The 18,792-nt window shown below is 36.6% G+C and overlaps 1 protein-coding gene across 4 annotated transcripts in view; it reads right to left on the reverse strand.

Annotated features, from left to right (window-relative positions):
• AKT3 (AKT serine/threonine kinase 3) overlaps positions 1–18,792 on the reverse strand; it is a 306,189-nt gene that overhangs the window by 67,163 nt on the left and 220,234 nt on the right. The window lies entirely within an intron of this gene.

Genomic DNA, 18,792 nt, shown 5'->3' on the forward strand with positions numbered 1-18,792 from the left:
CAGGTCTGTGATTAAAGGAATGAACCAATCAGTGTGTCCTTGACCACTGCATCAGAAATTAACTACACCTTCACACGATTATGGACTTAGTGCCCCGACAAACATGTAAGAATCATGGTTATCCAAGATTTGTTCCTCACACAGCAAATCATAACTTAAGCAACATAAAAGAGGTTCCCTACAGACTTCTTCCCTTCTTCTTCCTCCACCTCCACTGAAGAGTCTGTCACTGTTTTAAGATAAATTTTATGCATAACCCATTGTCACAGTGAAGAGTGGGAGATAATATGATGTAACAACTGCCAAAAAAGACTGGCTTAACATCAGTTATAGTAAAACTAAAATATTTGGCAGATAGTCCCTAAACTCTAATGCTATCTTGTCATATTGTATCAAATCTAAGATGCTCTTTATTGGGACTCCATCACCATTTTAAGTTAATAGCAAGAAACAAAAAAAGTTGGGGTGCCTAGGTGGCTCAGTGGGTTAAGTGTCCGACTCTTGGTTTCGGCTCAGGTCATGATCTCACAGCACGTGGGATCAAGCCCTATGTCAGGGCCTACATTGGCCTTTGCACTGACAGTGCAGAACCTGCTTGGGATTCTCTCTCTCCCTCCTTTCCTGCCCGCCCCCCCCCCCAGCACAGGTACACGGGCACACACTCTCTAAATAAACTTAACAAAAAAAAACCCAAAAAAGTTGTCAATTAAAACTATTAATAAACCATCAAATATAAAAGACAATATAGAAGGCATTCTGACTACAGAAATGTTAAATACGCCTTACAAGTGATCAAATACAGTATGCCAAAATAAAACCACTGCATATAATTACTCGGGGATATTTCTCAGAATTCACTCATTTATATAGGCAGATATATATTATTAATGCATAACCATTCAAATGAGGATGAGAGGCAGAAAGAAGTTTCCATTATCAGTAAAGCCACTCTGAAAAATTTCTGGGCCAAGTAACTTCTGCTGCCCTTTACACAAAATATCACTAACTTGGATGAAGGAACCCTTGTGATCTCTACGTAGATTTATGGCAACCTTCTAATGGGATGAAAATACTGTTTAGATTCCTAACTTTTCTTAAAACAATGTCAAGCCTACCTATTCATCTGCCACACAAAAGATAAAGATCCTCCCTAAATCAATATAATACGTGCAGCCTTCTACAGCTTTGCTTAGACCATATTCTTCAATTTGTCTCCCAGCCAGTTTCTATAAAAATATCAGCTAAAAAAAAAAAAAGATACTTAAGGAGAAGAATAATTTCTCAATCTGCTGTCCTCTGATGTACACCCTTGTTATCTTATGGAACTTATTCTTGCTATGATAACCCATATTCTCTTAATTGCCAAATCCAATGATCTATTTATGTCTTCCTGCTCTGGAACTGACAACATCAGCTATTGGCCCCCTTCTTGAACGTGTTCCTTGCCGTTGGTAATACAGCTCTCTCTCCTGATTTTCTAGCTAACTCTCTGGATATTCCTTCTCAGTTTCTACCTTGGCTTTAAACCAACTTTCCACTTAGTGAGCATTAATTATTTTCAAGTCACTGTGTTGAGCACTAGGAAGAGAAAAAGATGGCATACAGATATAAAGAAATCATACGAAAAAAATTAAAAGACTAAGACACAAGGAAAAAAGGGAAAAGGACACAGACAATTAAAATGAGAGGACTACAAATGAACACAGTTTATGTAAACATGCCACATTATAATAATCAATAAAGTAGAGATAAACACATAAATGAGGCAATTTAGCATATCCAGAAATAGCATTGTCAATGGAAGTGTCGTGAGATAAGTATCTTTACACGCTCGCGGTTGGGATGTAAGCAGACAGCAACTCTTCACAGGGCAACCGGAAATAGATACTATGATAATTTTTAAAGCACCACAGTTTCTCTTCTAGAAATTTCCTTTTTAAAAAAAGGAAATGTGTAAATCTTCTACATAAGGATATTCTCTGTAGCAGTGTATACAATGACAAAAATGTGAACACAGGCTTCCTACCATGTTGAAAAAAATTAGACTTCTCATCTAATCCCGTATCAAAATAACTTCTGATGTAACTAATAGTTAAACATAATATATTAAACTAATAATTAAAAAACTAGAAAAGTAGAATAGAAAGTCCATGGGGCCAGACTTACCCTCTTGCCCTACACAACTTGGCAGAAATGCATACAACAAAAAAATGACAATTACGAAAAATATGTAACAGAATTCTTTTTAGATACTGGACAAGAGGCAGCACAGGACCAAGATCCTTCTGAAAAGGGAAACAAATACAAATGAGTCCTAAAGCCACCCATCTTCTGTCCGGGGGTGCTGGGTGGAACATCACTGGCAGGAAAGGAAATCCCAAGCATGATTCAAGGTCTCACCACCAGAGAATGAGAGCAGATTTTGAGGAGGGTGAGGTAGATGGCATTTGCTGAAGAGAACACAAGTGAGCAAGAAGCCACACAAAATCCACATCGTTTAGTATGCCACAGAGTAGTGAGCACTGTAGTGTGTGAGGTTAAACTCTAGGAAAACCAGCAGAGTAGGAATGGAGATCTGTATGCCAAATAATTCCCAGAGGTCACTCCGAGCTGACAGACATTCAGTTTCTACGCAGTCAGAACAGTGTCATTAGTGAATAGCCAGGCATTCACTAGGTATTTCAAAAAAAGTCAAAGTACAAGTTAAACCTACATTATCAAGGTTAACAAATATGAAGAAGGCAACAAAACCCAGACATTCATGTAAAATTCCAAAGATCTAGTATGCAAGCAGTAATTACTAGACATAAGAAGATGTAGGAAATAAGACCCATAACCAAGAGAAAAATCACTCATTAGACACAGACCTTAAAAATAGCAGGGGTGATGGATTTAATAGACTGACTTTAAAACAGTACATGAGATAAAGGGAAATAGAAATAGAAATAAATGGGACTTCTAGAGATAAAGTGTACAGTATCTGAAAAATTTCAGTAGATGGGATTAACAACAAATTAGACACTGCAAGAGAAGAAAAGCAATGAGTATCAAATCACAATAAAAGAAACTATACAAATTGTAACTTAAAAAAAAAAAAGAGCCTTAGTGATGGGTTGACAGCATCAAGGAAGCTAACATATGCGTAATGGCAGTTCCTGAAAAAGGAAGGGAGACACCTGCAAAATTATGCCCCAGATTCTCCAAACTTGGATAAAAATGATAAATGCATACATCTGTGTATCTCAATGAACCTCAACATGATGAAAATTCACAAACATGCATGAACTACTGGAACGGAGGAAGTCAGAGCACATTCAAATCACCAAAAAACTGGTGACAGAAAAGCTTTTAAAAATTCTGAGGTTGGGGAAACATAACATACAGAAGAACAAACAGGAGAATAATCCTAGATTTTTCAGAGGCTACGTAAGCAAAAAGGCAATGGAGCAATACGGCCAAATGGCTAAATGAAAAAATGAAAAACAAAAAGGCATCTTAAAATTCTGTATCCAGTAGGAAAATCCAAATAGTAAGGAGCAGCATATGTAAGAAAAAGGCTGAGGCCAGGGAAAGAGACCCTGGAAAAGATCAGGTGAAACGATCCCAGGCTCACACAGAGCCCAAAGTGCTTTGCATCCTAGCCAGGCAGGATGGAAAGGCCTCCTAAGAAATGTGGCACCCAGGACAGTCGGTGAGGTTCCTGCCTGGGCAGTGCGGCAATACCAGTGTCACAGCAAAGGCTAGCGTGGCCAGTCTACGGTTAAACGCAAGCCTGGAAATGATCACCATTTATAAGTAAGAACAACATCATCCAATGAAAAATTATCAGGCACAAAAAGAACTAGGAAAATATAACCCATTACTAGGAGAAAAATGTGTCACTCAGAAAGTGACACAAATGACAGAGATAGAAGAATACTATGATAAAATAGCTATTAAGATATAGTCTAAAAGTTCAAAAGGTAGAGAGAGAAGCATAAGGAAATAAATGGGAGATATGAAAAGTCCCAAATTAGGGGCGCCTGGGTGGCTCAGTTGGTTGAGCGTCCGACTTCGGCTCAGGTCATGATCTCACAGTCTGTGGGTTCGAGCCCCGCGTCAGGCTCTGTGCTGACAGCTCAGAGCCTGGAGCCTGTTTCCAATCCTGTGTCTCCCTCTCTCTCTGCCCCTCTCCCAGTCTCACTTTGTCTCACTCTGTCTCTCAAAAATAAATAAATATAAAAAAGAAAGAAAGAAAGAAAGAAAGAAAGAAAGAAAGAAAGAAAGAAAGAAAAGTCCCAAATTAAACTTCAAGAGATGAAGTCTGAGATGTCCTAGATGAAAAACAAAAAACTGATTTAATTAACAGCATGCTACACACTGGAGAAAAAAATGGTAACAGACTTTAAGACACAGGAAACAGATCTAAAGTTAAAGATATAAAAAAATAATGAAAAAGATGAACAGAGCATTGATAAACCGCGGGATGATATCCCGCAGTCTAACATATGTATAAGTGCGTTCTGAGGATCGGATGAGAGAAATGAATGAACAGAAAAAAAATACTTGAATAATGTCCAAAAAGTTTTCAAATCTCATGAAACTATAAGCCTGCAGATTCACAAAGACTTAAAAGAAAACCCAACTGAAAGAAATGTGAAGAGGGGTGCCTGGGTGGCTCAGTTGGTTAAATATCTGACTCTTGATTTTGGCTCAGACCTTGATCTCCTTGTTTGTGAGTTCAAGCTCCGCATTGGGATCTGTGTTGACAATGCAGAGCCTGACTGGGATTCTATCTCACCCTCTCTGTCTGCCTCTCCTCTGCTCATGCTCTCTTTCTCTCTCAAAATAAGTAAATAAACAAACAGGGAAACAAAGAAATGTAAAGAAAATCCTGTAAGACACATCATAATTAAATAGCTGAAAGCAAGGGATAAAAGAAAAGTTTAATAGGACAAGGGTGGTGGTAAAGAGACACGTTAAGGGGCACCTGGGTGGCTCAGTTGGTTGGGCATCTGACTTCCGCTCAGGTCATGATCTCACAGTTCATGAGTTTGAGGCCCATGTCAGGCTCTGTGCTGACAGCTCAGAGCCTGGAGCCTGCTTCAGATTCTGTGTCTCCCTCTCTCTCTCTGTCCCTCCCCCACTCACATTTCGTCTCTCTCTCTCAAAAATAAACATTAAAAACAATTTTTTAAAAATTCAAAAATAAAAGAGACATGTTAACCACAGGGACCAAAGAATGAGTGCACACTCCTTGTCAGAAACTGTGTAGGGGCGCCTGGGTGGCTCAGTCGGTTAAGCGTCCGACTTCGCTCAGGTCATGATCTCACGGTTCATGGGTTCGAGCCCCACATCGGGCTCTGTGCTCACAGCTCAGAGCCTGGAGACTGCTTCGGATTCTGTGTCTCCCTCTCTCTCTGTTCTTTCCCTGCTCTCACTCTGTCTCTCTCTCTCTCTCACTCTCTCAAAAATAAATAAAGATTAAAAAAAAAAAAAAAAACTCTGCAAACCAGGAGAAAGTGGAGAGGCACCTTGATAGTAGGTAAATATAGAACAGGCAAACTAGAATTTTATACACAGCTAAAGTATCTTTTCAAAAATGACAGTAAAATAGAGCCTTTTGGGGACATGCAAAAGGTTAGAGAAATGAGCCCCAGAAACACTACACTATAAATGTTCAAGGTAAATGCTTCAGGCTGAAGCAAAATGGTACCTGATGGAAAACTGGATCTACACAAGGTAAAGAAGAGACTGTAAATCATAACTTTGTGGGTAAATATATGTTGACTTTTCTTGTGTTATTAATCTTTTTAAAAGACAGTTATGGTTTAAAACAAAAATAACAATGCATAGTGGCATTTATGGCATATGTAAAGGTAAAATGTATTAACAGTAGCATAAAAGCCTGAAGGGGGGAAATGAAGGTGTTCAGGTCAAAGGGTCTTATGGTATGTGAAATGGTACAACCTAACTTGAAAATAAAATGGGGTAAGCATGAGTCTGTATTTAAAACCTAACCCCCAAAAATGCAGTTCCCCCAAAACTTGCAAATAAAATATTAGTGAATACTACCAAACTCCTAAAGAAGAGATCATAACAATTTCATGCAAATACTTGCAGAAAATAAGAGGAGGAAATACTTCTCAACACATTACACAAGGCCAGCATTACCTTAATACAAAACCAAAGCTACTACATGAAAGGTATCAATATTCCTCATAATCACAGATGTAAAAAGTCTTAACAAAACTTTACCAAATCATATCCAACAAAGGCTGACAATACAACATGACTAGTGATGGTTAATTCCAAGAATGAAAGATTGGTTTAACATTTGAAACCAATGTAATTCACTGTATTAACAGACTAAAAAAGGGAAAACCATATGATCATCTCAAGCAATGCAGAAGTTTTAAGAAAACTTGATGGCCACTGATACTAAAATCTCTTAACAAAGCAGGAACAGGAGAGAAGTTCTTCAACCTGATAAAAGGCATTTAAAAATGTATAGCTATTATCACACTTAATAATGACAGACTGAATCTCTTTTCCCTCTGAGAGTGGGAACAAGGATGTTCACTTCTTTCATTTGGCATTGTGCAGGAGTTCTTAGCCAGGTGAAATAAGGCATAGACAGACAGACAGACAGACAGACAGACAAATATATGAATGTCATTCAGATTGGAAAGGAAGTAAAACTGCCTTTATTCACAGGCAGTAAGCCTGTCTACAAAGACATTCCAAAGAAATTTACCAAAAAAATTATAAAACAATAAGTGAGCTTCAGAAACCCATGGGATACAAGGTCAATACACAAAAGCTCAAATGTATTATATGCTAGCAATAAGCAACTGGCAATGAAAAAAACCAGTAGAAATATGTAAGGGAAAAATTGGTAACAGTCGTGCAAGACTTACACAGCGAAAATTACAAAATGTGTCAGTAGAAATTAGAGAAGACAAAAGTAAACAGATACACTGAGTACACAGATCACAACACTAATATTGTTGACGTGTCACTTTTCCCCAAAATGATCTACAGACTCAAAGCAAATGCATCACAGTCCCAGCAGGCTTTCTCTGTAAAGAATTAAGAAGCTGATACTAGATTGATATGGAAATGTACAGGACCTAAAAGGGCCACAACAATTCTGAGAAACAACAGTATTCTTCCTAATTTTAAGACATACTTTAAAGCTACCATAATCAAGACAATATGGTATCAGTGTAAAGAACGCCACATCAACTTATAGAACACAGTGGGGAGTCCAGAAACATACAAATACATGACAAATTGATTTCTGACAAAAGTGTTAAGGTCATTCAATGGGGCAGAGTACAGTACTTCCAATAAAAGATGCTGGAATAACTGGATATCCATATGGGGAAAAAAAGGAACACCAATCCTTACCTTTTCATATGCATAAAAATCAATTTAAAATAGGTCATAGATCTAAATGTAGCAGATACAACTATAAAGTTCTAGAAGAAAATATTTATGATTTAGGGTAGACAAAGACTTCTTGGATAGCAGACCAAAAAAATAAAAACCAGAAAAGACAAGAACTGATAAATTGAGACTTCAAAACTAAAAACTGTTGTCAAAAAATATCAGTGAGATGATGAAAAGACAAGGTAGAGTATGGGGGAAATAATTTTGATGCATATATTTGGCAAACTATTTGTAACCAGAACATATGAAGAACTCTTATAATAACAATGAGAAAATAATCCAATTAATAAATTAGGCAAAGTATTTGGACAGGTCACAAGAAATGAATAGCCAAGAAGTGTGTGAAAAGATATTTAATATCATTTTAATCATCAGAGAAATGCACCTTAAAACCACAATAATACACGTCTATATTCTGACTAGAATAACTAAAGAGAGTGACCCCATCAAGTGTTGTGGAGTAACTAGAATTCTCACTACATTGCTATCAGAAATGTCAAATGACACTACTTTAGAAAACAATGCTGGACTTTTTTAATAAAACATAAATGTATGTTTATCACAAACTCAGCAATGATACTCCTCAGTGTTTACCTAAGAGAAAAGAAAACCTGTGCATGAATATGTGTATCAGCCTTTTTATTAGGAAATAACTGCAGTCAGTCCAAATGTACACTAAGAGCAGGGCAGATCTTCGTCTAGCCATGCAATCCATCACGACTCAGCAAGAAAAGGAACAAGCTATTGAGAAGTGCCACAAAAAGAATAAACTCAAAAACCTTAGGCTGAGGAAAAGAAACACACAGAGCAGTATGTATTATATGATTCGATTTCAAAGAAACTTTAGGAAAGGTAAATCAAATCTTTAGTGTCACAAAGCAGGTCAGTGGTTGCCCAGGGCCTAGTGTGGGTGCAGGACGGGGTGACAGATGGCATGTCAGAACTTTTTGAGGCAACAGAAATATTCCACATCTTTATTATAATGGGGACTCCATGCACGTAATGTTGTTTGTCAAGACTCATGTAATGTGTATTTAAAGGGAGCACATTTTATTGCATGTAGATTATACCCAAGCAAAGTTGATTACGTTAAGGAAATAATCTAAATGTCCCAAAATTTGGTAAGGATTTGATAAATTATAGTGTATCTACATAATTAATCAGTAGACAATTAGTATATATTTTAGAATACTAAATAAAATGGAAAATGTGTACAGCATAAAAACAGGAAAATATATTAACATGGTAAGAGCAATTATTGCTAGGTGGTGAGATTTAGAGTGGTTTTCATCTTCTGTTTTTTACCTTGAAAATCACTTATAATTATTTGTTTGATATGAATTCCCCAAACACTATGATTTCCATAAATACAGAGGCCACCTGTCTTGTTCATGTCATATGCCAAGTATACAGTGACTAGCTTCTAGCAAGCAGTCAATAAATTTATTTTACAACTGAATGAAAATAACTACTTTTTTGACTTTTTGATGTTCTGCAATGGACATGCAGTTGTTACGCTGTAATCAGAAAGAAACTTTGCAGAGCTTTCAAACACATGTACTGTTAACCCTCGTGGCTAATTTAATGCTGTATTAGTTTTGTTTTCCTGGCAGAAGCACAGGGAAAAGCACAGGAAAAGACCATGCAGGTACCCTAGAGCTTTGAATCTTCAGAGCCAAACCTAATACGTAGCACATAATATGTGCTCAATAAATATGTAAAGAATAAAGGGAAATTCAAAAATACTTTCCAAATAATTATCTATAGGGAAAATAAGGTTTACACTTCTCAAGATATTTTTATTAGAAGCATAAGAAAATCATATAAAATAACTGAATATTCTTGTTTTTGTTCGAAAACAACGAGTTACTTGCTACTCAAGCAAAAAACATAGAAAGTTTAGAAATTTAAGTTCCTTTAAGGGAACGACTACATGTCTTTTGTGTGTTGTACTTAGTCAAGCTGTTAGGAAGACACTAATGTAAACAGATGATCTTAACCTACTAAATAAGACTATTTCTTCACAAAACCGGTAATGTTTATTTTGAAAATAAATTGCTGTATCTTGCAAAACAGTTATATTCTTTTTCTTAACTGAAGTGTAACTGACGTACAATGTCCCACTAGTTTCAGGAGTACATCATAAGGACAGTGATTTGATATTTTTATATATTATGAAGTGATCCCCACAATGTCCAGTTATGATCTGTCACCAAAGTTATTATAGTATTACTGACCATATCACCCATGCTGTATGTCACATCCCTGTGACTGATCTATTTTATAACTAAAAGTTTGTACACCTTAGTCCCCTACACCTATTTCACCCCGCCCTCCCCCTGTGGTAACCAAGTTTATTTCCTGTATCTATGAGTCTATTTGTTTTATTTGTTCATTTGCTTTGTTTTCTAGATTCCATATACAAGTGAAATCATATGGTATCTGTTTCTCTGATTCATTTCACTTAGCGTAATACCCTCTAGGTCCATCCATGTTGTCATGAACAGCAAGATTTCACTGTTTTTTATAGATGAGTAATACTCCATCGTAAATGTATGTTTGTGTATGTATACATTATGTACACACAAAGTAATAAAAGTTATAGATAGAGAGATACATCATCTTCTTTATCCATTCATCTATCAGCAGTCACTAAGGTTGCTTTCAAATATCCTGGCTATTGTAAATCATGCTGCAATGAGCATAGAGGTGCATATATCTTTTCAAATTAGTTTTCATTTACTTTGAATAAAGACCCGGAAGTGGAGTTTGCTGGGTCATATGGTAGTTCTATTTTTAATTTTTTGAGAAATGTCCATGCTGTTTTCCATGGTCACTGCACCAATTTGCATTCCCATCAACTGTGTTCCAGGGCTCCCTTCCCACTATGTTGTCACCAACACTGTTATTTTTTGTCTTTTTGTTAACAGCCAATCGGATGAGTGTGAGTGAGGTGATATCCCATCATGGTTGTGATTTGCATTTTTTTGATGATGAGTGATGTTGAGCATATTTTCATATGTCTATTGGCCATTTATATGTCTTCTTTGAAAAAAGTCTATTCAAGTCCTCTGCCCGTTATGTAACAGAATTGTTTTTTTAAAATATTAAGTTGTGTAAGTTTTTCATATATTTTAGATATTAAATCCTCATTGGATGGGGTACCTGGGTGGCTCAGTCAGTTGAGCATCTGACTTCAGCTCAGATCATGATCTCACAGTTCATGAGTTCAAGCCCCACGTCAGGCTCTGTGCTGACAGCTCAGAGCCTGGATCCTGCTTTGGATTCTGTGTTTCCCTCTCTCTGTTCCTCCCCTACTTGTGCTCTCTCTCTCTCTCTCTCTCAAAAACAAATAAACATTAAAAAAAAATTAAATCCTTATTGGATGTATTTAGAAATACCTTCTTCCATTCAGTAGGTTACCTTTTAGCTTTGTTGGTCATTTCCTTCCGCAAAAATTTAGTTTTTAATGGAATTTTTCAAAAACAACAACAAAAAACCTGGACTTTAAAAAGTTCCTAACAATTATCATTGCAGTCTAAGATTTACAACACAACTTTTTTTCTTGCAAATACTACCTTTACAACTTTCAGTCATTCCTTTGTAATAGTAAAAAAAAACAAAACAAAACACAACTAAAAAACAAAAAAACAAAAAAACTTAACTCCAGAGTAACAAAATATGTTCAATTTCAATGACTACATCCACTGCCATAATATCTGTTGAAGCTGAAACTTAAATATCCTAAAGACAGTAAGTAAGTAAGCAACAAGAAATGCCAATCTGTGCGATGTGCGGATTAACACCTCCCCCTGGGTTTACAAAAAGACAAGATGAAAAGAATGGCTCTGGCCCACTTGCAGGGAAACTACTGGATGACTGACGCTGTCTTAAGTCTGTTTAGGCTGCCGTAACAAAATGCCACAGACTGGGGGTCTCTTGTAAACAAGAGAAATTTATTCTCACAGTTCTGATGAGTCCAAGATCAAGGCACTGGCAGACTGGGGGTCAGGTGAGAACTTCCTTCCCAGTCTGTCATGGCTGTCTTTCTTCTGTATCCTCACATGGTGGGAGGGGCAAGGAAACTCTCTGGAGTCTCTTTTATGGGTACACTAATCCCACTCATGAGGGTTCCATGCTCATGACTAATCACCTTCCAAAGACCCCACCTCCTAATATCATCACCTTGGGGGCTAGGTTTCAACACATGAGTTCTGTGGTGAGGGGGACACAAATACTCAGTCCACAGCAAATACTACATATAAAACCGGAACAGTATTAATAACATTATAAAACAAATACCTGAATACTTAGTATTCAAGTACTTCGAATGGAAGGATACTCTGAATGCAAGCATTCTTACATTTAACAGGCAATTCATAGAATTATCTTCTAGACTGTGTCTACCCTCTTCACAGGCTAACTCCAGAGTCTGCATTAGTTTTCAAGGAAAGTTCTTTCAGAAACGATTGTGATATAGACAGAAGAACAAAAAATGCTGTATTTTAATAGCCTAGTTAAATTAAAATTTATTGAAATACAAATTAAACCTTTATGATGTTACAGAAAAAATGAAAGGGATCTAAGGTCAAAGTTGCTGGACAATGAAACACTTGGTTGGTGGCAGCCGTGTTAGCCATAAATTATCAGTTAAATGCCTCAAGCCCTACAGCCTCTACTTCTTGGCCCCTCTTACAAGTAGGAAAATATATGAATTCTAGATCACCAAGTAGGTGCTTGATATCTGAAAAAATAGCCTGTCAACTGGCAATTTTTAAATTTTTTAAATGCTTATTTACTTTTGGGAGAGACAGAGTGTGAGTGGGGGAGGGGCAGAGGGAGACACAGCATCCAAAGCCGGCTCCAGGCTCTGAGCTGTCAGCACAGAGTCTGACACGGAGCTCGAACCCACGAACTGTGAGATCATTATCTGAGCTGAAGTCAGATGCTCAACCAACTGAGCCATCCAAGTGCTCCTAAATGGGCAAGTTATAAAGAAGTAATGCAAGACAAGTTAAGAAAATTTTCTGGGATTAAAAGTCAAATAATGAAAATACTTAATAATGTGAAAAGTACAAAAAATAATTTCCTTTTAGGGATGCCTGTGTGGCTCAGCTGGTTGAGTGTCTGACTCTTAATTTCGGCTCAGGTCACGATCCCAGGGTTGTGGGATCGAGCCCCATGTTGGGCTCCACACTGAGCATTGAGCCTGCTTGAGATTCTCTCTCTCTCCCTCTCTACCCCCACCTCTTGCTTATGCCCTCTCTCTCTAAAACAAGTTTTAAAAAATTAATAATTCTTTTAAAAATTAATTTTAAATTCCCAATATACTATTACAATTTAAATAATTTATATGAAAATATTTTATTGAAACTACATTAACAAGATAAAGAAGAGATTGCTCAGTTCTACCACATTAAATATTAACAGATTCTTCATTTGGAAAATAAAATATACTTTTAAAAAGGTGAATGTTCCCAAGGTCATTATTTTAAAATATTTGTATTTATTAGGATATATGTGAAATATCTGGGCTATTTATGAAATATATCTAATACCAATACAATAAAAATAATAAACATTATCATTTTGAGCACTCAGGGAAGTACATTCTAACAATCATAAAAGCTACATAATGTTATCTCCATATTACAGATGATTAAATATAGTAAGTTGAAGTGACTATTCCCATATTATCACATTAGGCATTATTTTCGAATACCTCTACTTGCTGGGCACTGTACTAAGTGACTTACATGCATAATCCTCAAAACGCCCCTTATAAAATAGGTAGATTCTTATCTGCATCACAGAAATAAGAAAACTAAGGCTTAGAGATGGCATAAAATTCACCTAGCGTCCCATAGCTATTAAGTGGTAGGGCTGAGTTCAAACTTAGGTCATCTGTCTCTAAGGCATATCATCTATTTATTACACTAAAACTACAGTTCCTATGAATTTGAGACAGTCAATGTATAAATTATTCCATTAAGAAGAAATCTCACTCATGAGTCTCCTTCATAATTGCATAGTATGAACTGCATAGGACAAAGAACTTACTACAGAGTGCAGCTTCTCAAGGTGCAGAACGAGAAGACGACAGCCACCCATCTGTGCTGAAAGATCAGTGCGTAGCTATGTGCTGCAGTCGCATCTCAGAGCTGCTCTCTTCACAGCCTCCGTGCGTGCAGCTCCTTCCCCGGTACCTGCTTCCCCATCCTTTTTGTAGTCAAGTCTCAGTCTAAGTGCAACTTCCTCAAGCCTGGCAACTCAATTTATAGGAAGTAGGTTCTCCATTCCCTCTCCTAGCATCTGTTCGGTGCTATTACAATACATTTGTTGGGTTTATTTTATGACTGTTTTACTCACTCCAGTGCACCCTAAGACTGGAACACAATAAGCACTCAATAAATATTTTTCTTTTCCTTCCTTCCTTCCTTCCTTCCTTCCTTCCTTCCTTCCTCCCTCCCTCCCTCCCTCCCTCCCTCCCTCCCTCCCTTCCTTCTAACGTTTATTCATTTTTGAGAAAGAACACAAGCTAGGGAGGGGCAGAGAGAGGGAAACAAAGAATCCTAAGCAGGCTCCAGGCTCTGGGCTGTCAGCACAGAGCCCAACGCAGGGTTGAACGCACGAAACATGAGATCATGACCTGAGCCGAGGTTAGATGCTTAACCAACTGAGCCACCCAGGCACCTCTAAATATTTCTGAATGAATAAACAAATCTTATTTGGAAAACATACACCTTTAAATAGTCCACTGGTCAAAGAAAACATGACTTGATAAATTAGTAAATTTGGGAAAAGAATAAGAGACATTAAAACCATGTAAAAACCTATATAACATTAAAAATATGCTATAAATATTCATATAACACATAACATAAAATTGGTTTCTACAGGGAAGTTTATACATGAAATACTTCGATCAGAAAAGAAAAAAGGCTTAAATAAGTGCTGTAAGTTTCCACATTAGAAACAAGGATAAGAAAAGCAAATTAAACCCACAGTAACCAGAATGAAGGAAATAATAAAGAGCAAAAGTCAATGAAATAGATAACCCAAAAATAAGAGAAAAAAATCAATAAAAACTACAGCTTAAAATATCAATAAAAATTATTAACTTTTAGGAAAAATGATCAGAAATAAAGAGAGAAGACACAAGTTGAAATATTAAAAGAGAGACACGAACCACTGCTCCCAGACACTGATGCAATACCAGGGAACATTAACAATATTAAGCAGGGGCGCCTGGGTGGCTCAGTCAGTTAAGCATCTGACTTTCAGCTCAGGTCATGATCTCACAGTCTGTGAGTTTCAGCCCCGCATTGGGTTATGTGCTGACAACTCAGAGCCTGAAGCCTGCTTCAGATTCTATGTTCCTCTCTCGTTCTGCCATTCCCCCGCTAAGGCGCTCTCTCTCTCAAGAATAAATAAACATCAAAAAAAAATTTTTTTAAGAAAACAGTATTAAGCAAATACACTTAAAAATTTAGATGAAAGGAATAAATTCTTGGAAACACATAAACTACCAAAGCCCACTCAAGAAAAAATAAAATGCATGGCAATATATCCATGCATTTTATTTTATATATATATGTATTCCTCCCCACCCTCCACCATTCATTGTTATAAGCCTTCTTAAAAAGAAAACTCTTGGTCCAAAAATTTCACTGATAAAATCTACCAGAAAACAGAACAGGAAGCAATGCTTCCCAATTCATTTCAAGAGGCCAACATTATCTCAAATGCAAACCCAGAGACATTACTTGGGGAAGGGAAAAGGAGGGACCTAAACAATATTACAAAGGAACAAAGATTTAAAACTCTTAACAAAATCTTGCAAACTGGATCTGACAACACATGAAGAGGATAGGATAATACCTCACAACCAAGTTGAGTTTATCTAAGAAATTCAAAGTTGGTTTAACATTAAAAACTCAACAACAAAATGCAGTATATTAGCAGAATAAAGAAAAAAAACCATATGGCCCTCACAATAGAAACAGAGAAATCATTTGACAAAATATTACATCCTATAAGGATTTTTTTAAAAAAAGCTCAGCAAAGTAGGAATAAAAAAAAAATGTCTTCAACTTGATGAAGGGCATCTATGAAAAACCTACAGCTAACAACATATTTCTTGGTGAAAATATGAATGCTTTCACCCTAAGATCAGGTATAAGGCAAGAATGTCTGCTCTCACTATGCTATTTAACACTGTCCTGGAGGTCCTAGATGGTAAAAAAAAGAATAAAAATGCATGAGATTAGAAATAAGTAAAATTGCCTCTATTCTCACATGATATGATCATCTACACAGAGAATCTCAACATATTTACAAAAAATATTTTTAGCAATTGAATGCAAGATTCAAGGGGAAGAAGTATCAGTTGCATTTCTATATATTATCAACAAACAATTCAAATTTGCAAGTTCAAACCAATCACTTATAAAAACATCAAAAACATAAAACAGTTCAGGGTAAATTTAACAAAAAATATTCAAGACCTATGCACTAAAAACTACACAATACTTCTGAAAAATTTAAAGAAAACCTAAATAATGGGAAAGATATATATCATGTTCATGGATCAGAACACATTATTATTAACACATAAATTCTCTCCAAATTGATCAACAGATTTAACACAATCCCAATTAAAATCCAGGAGACCTTTACATAGAAACAACAAGATTATTCTATAATTTATATGGAAATGTTAAGGAAATAGGGTTGTAAAAACAATTTTTTAAAAGAACAAAAGGGAAAGACCCAAACTGTCTAATTTTAACACTTACTCTAAAGTAAAAATGCTAACGATAGTGTGACAGGGATAAGAATGGATAGATCTAGATCAATGCAACGAAACAGGGGGCCCAGGTATCAACCCACACGTACACGGTCAACTGATTTTTGACAAAGGTGGCAGGGTAATTTAGTGGGAAAAAGATGGCATTTTCAACAAATATGCTGAAACAGTTAGGTATCCAACTGTTAAAAAAAAAAAAAGAACTCTGACTCTTATATAGCACCATATACAAAAATTAACTTGAAATGGATCACAGACCTAAATTTAAGTGCTAAAACATTTAACCCTTTTAGAAGAAAACATGGGTTGGGGAGGAGTGGCGCACCTGGGTAGCTCAGTCAGTTAAGTATCCAAGTGACTCCAGGTTTGGCTCAGGTCATGACCACGAGGTTCATGAGATTAAGCCCCTTGTCAGACTCCTGTGCTGACAGCACACAGCCTGCTTGGGATTCCCTCTCTGCCTCTCTCTCTCTGTCCCTCCCCTGCTCATGCACATTTTCTCTCTCTCTCTCTTTCTCTCGCTCTCCCTCCCTCAAAAACAAATAAATAAACTTAAAAAGGAAAAAGAAGAAAACATGGGAGAAAAATTTTTAACTTGGGTGAGGAAAAGATGTTTTAAACATAAAATGCACAAACCACTCATATACAAAAAACCCTCATGAGATGTATTTCATCTAATTTAAAAGTCTTGTCCTTCAAAAGACACTTGTAAGAAACCGTATCAGTGGTTACAAGGAAGGGGGTGATGGGATGCACGGACTGTAAAGGGGCATGAGAGGTTTGTTAGGGTGAGAGAAAAATTTGCCATTAAAAAAAAATGAAAAGGCAGACCACAGACTGGGAGAAAATATTTGCAAAACATCTATATAATATAGCACTTGTATCTAGAATATATGAAGAATTCTGACTACTCAATTTTAAAAAAGACAAACAACCCAATTAAAGAGTGGCCAAAAATATTTTAGCATATACTTCAATAAGGAAGACATCCAAATAGCAAATCAACAGAGGAAAAGGTGTTCAATATTATTAGTTGTTCAGGAAGTTCACATTCAAACTACAAGCTACCACTCCACACTCACTAAAATGGGTAAAATTTTAAAAAGACTAACCATGCCAAGCGCGGTGATGATGCTGAGTAACATCTCAGAAATGTAAAATGAAATTTGGCGGTTTCTTACAAAGTTGGACACACCAGAGGACACAGAAATAGCATTCCTAGGTATTTACCCAAGTAAAAATAAATGTCCATATAAAGTTTTGTACTGAAATATTCACAAGAACATTTTTCATAAGAGCCCAAACTGCAAAGAACCCAAATGCCTATCGGCTGGTGATTGTACAAGCACATTATGATACAACAATGTAATGGAGTAAATCCATAAAAAGAAACAAGCTACTGATATATGCAACCATTTTGATGAATTTTAAAAGTAACGTGCTAAGTGAAAGGTGCAGAGCACAAATGACTACATACTGTGTTTGGGGATTATACTTTTTTGGGGGGAAGGGAGATTATACTTTTTAATGTTTAGGTATTGTGTTCCAATGCCCTGTGTTTTCTCTTCAAGGTCTCCAATTGTACGTATATTGTGTCTTCTGTTTTCACTTTTTGGAAATGCTTACTCTGGGTAATCCAACCTTTGTGTGAGAAGTTTGATTATCCTGGGGCACCCAGGTGGCTCAGTCGGTTGGGTGTCTGACTTTGGCTCAGGTCATGACCCTCGCAGTTCGTGGGTTCGAGCCCCGCATTGGGCTCTGTACTGACAGCTTGGAGCCTGGAGTCTGCTTCAGATTCTGTCTCTGTCTCTCTCTGCCCGTTCCCTACTCACACACTGTTTCTCTCTTAAATATAAATAAAACATTAAAATTAAAAACAAAAACAAAGTTTGATTATCTTGAAAATGCCGTGCCGTGCCATAACCACATGGAAAAGAATTGTGGAAGTAGGCAAATGCCTGATCGGTTCCTACAGTTCCAGTCAGATTCTCCAGTGAGATTCTAGATATGAAAGTAAGCCTCTTAGATGTTGAAACCAGTGAAGGCTTTGAATTATTACCTTAGATGCAGTGATATATTGGTTTAATGATTCACTGTAGGAAGCCAGCCTTGAAATATCATAAAATTATGCTAAAGTATATACTAAAAATATTCCCAAACTTATTTTGCCTTAAACTTTACGTGCTAAAGTGAATTTTACAATGTATCTTTCTTGGCTTGGGAATTTTTGAAAACACATCGTACGAAAGCAATGAAACTCTGATATAACCTACATAATATATTCATAATTAAAATGGTGGGCAAAGAAATTAACTTGCCAGACTCCTAACACTAAAGATATTTATACACACATAAGTTCAGTAAAAATTTTAAAGTCATCGCTATGAATATGAAATGATACTTTTAATTTAAAAATCACCCAAATCACACCTCCATAAATTAGTGAGCAGAACTACAATTTCTCACTGTTGGCACTTCTGCCTCACGTGAATTTGAAACGACAGACTTGGGTTCACTTAAGACAAACAATGAAAAACCTAAAGTATGAG

This window comes from Acinonyx jubatus, chromosome E4 (assembly GCF_027475565.1).
Source record: "Acinonyx jubatus isolate Ajub_Pintada_27869175 chromosome E4, VMU_Ajub_asm_v1.0, whole genome shotgun sequence".
Taxonomy (NCBI): domain Eukaryota; kingdom Metazoa; phylum Chordata; class Mammalia; order Carnivora; family Felidae; genus Acinonyx; species Acinonyx jubatus.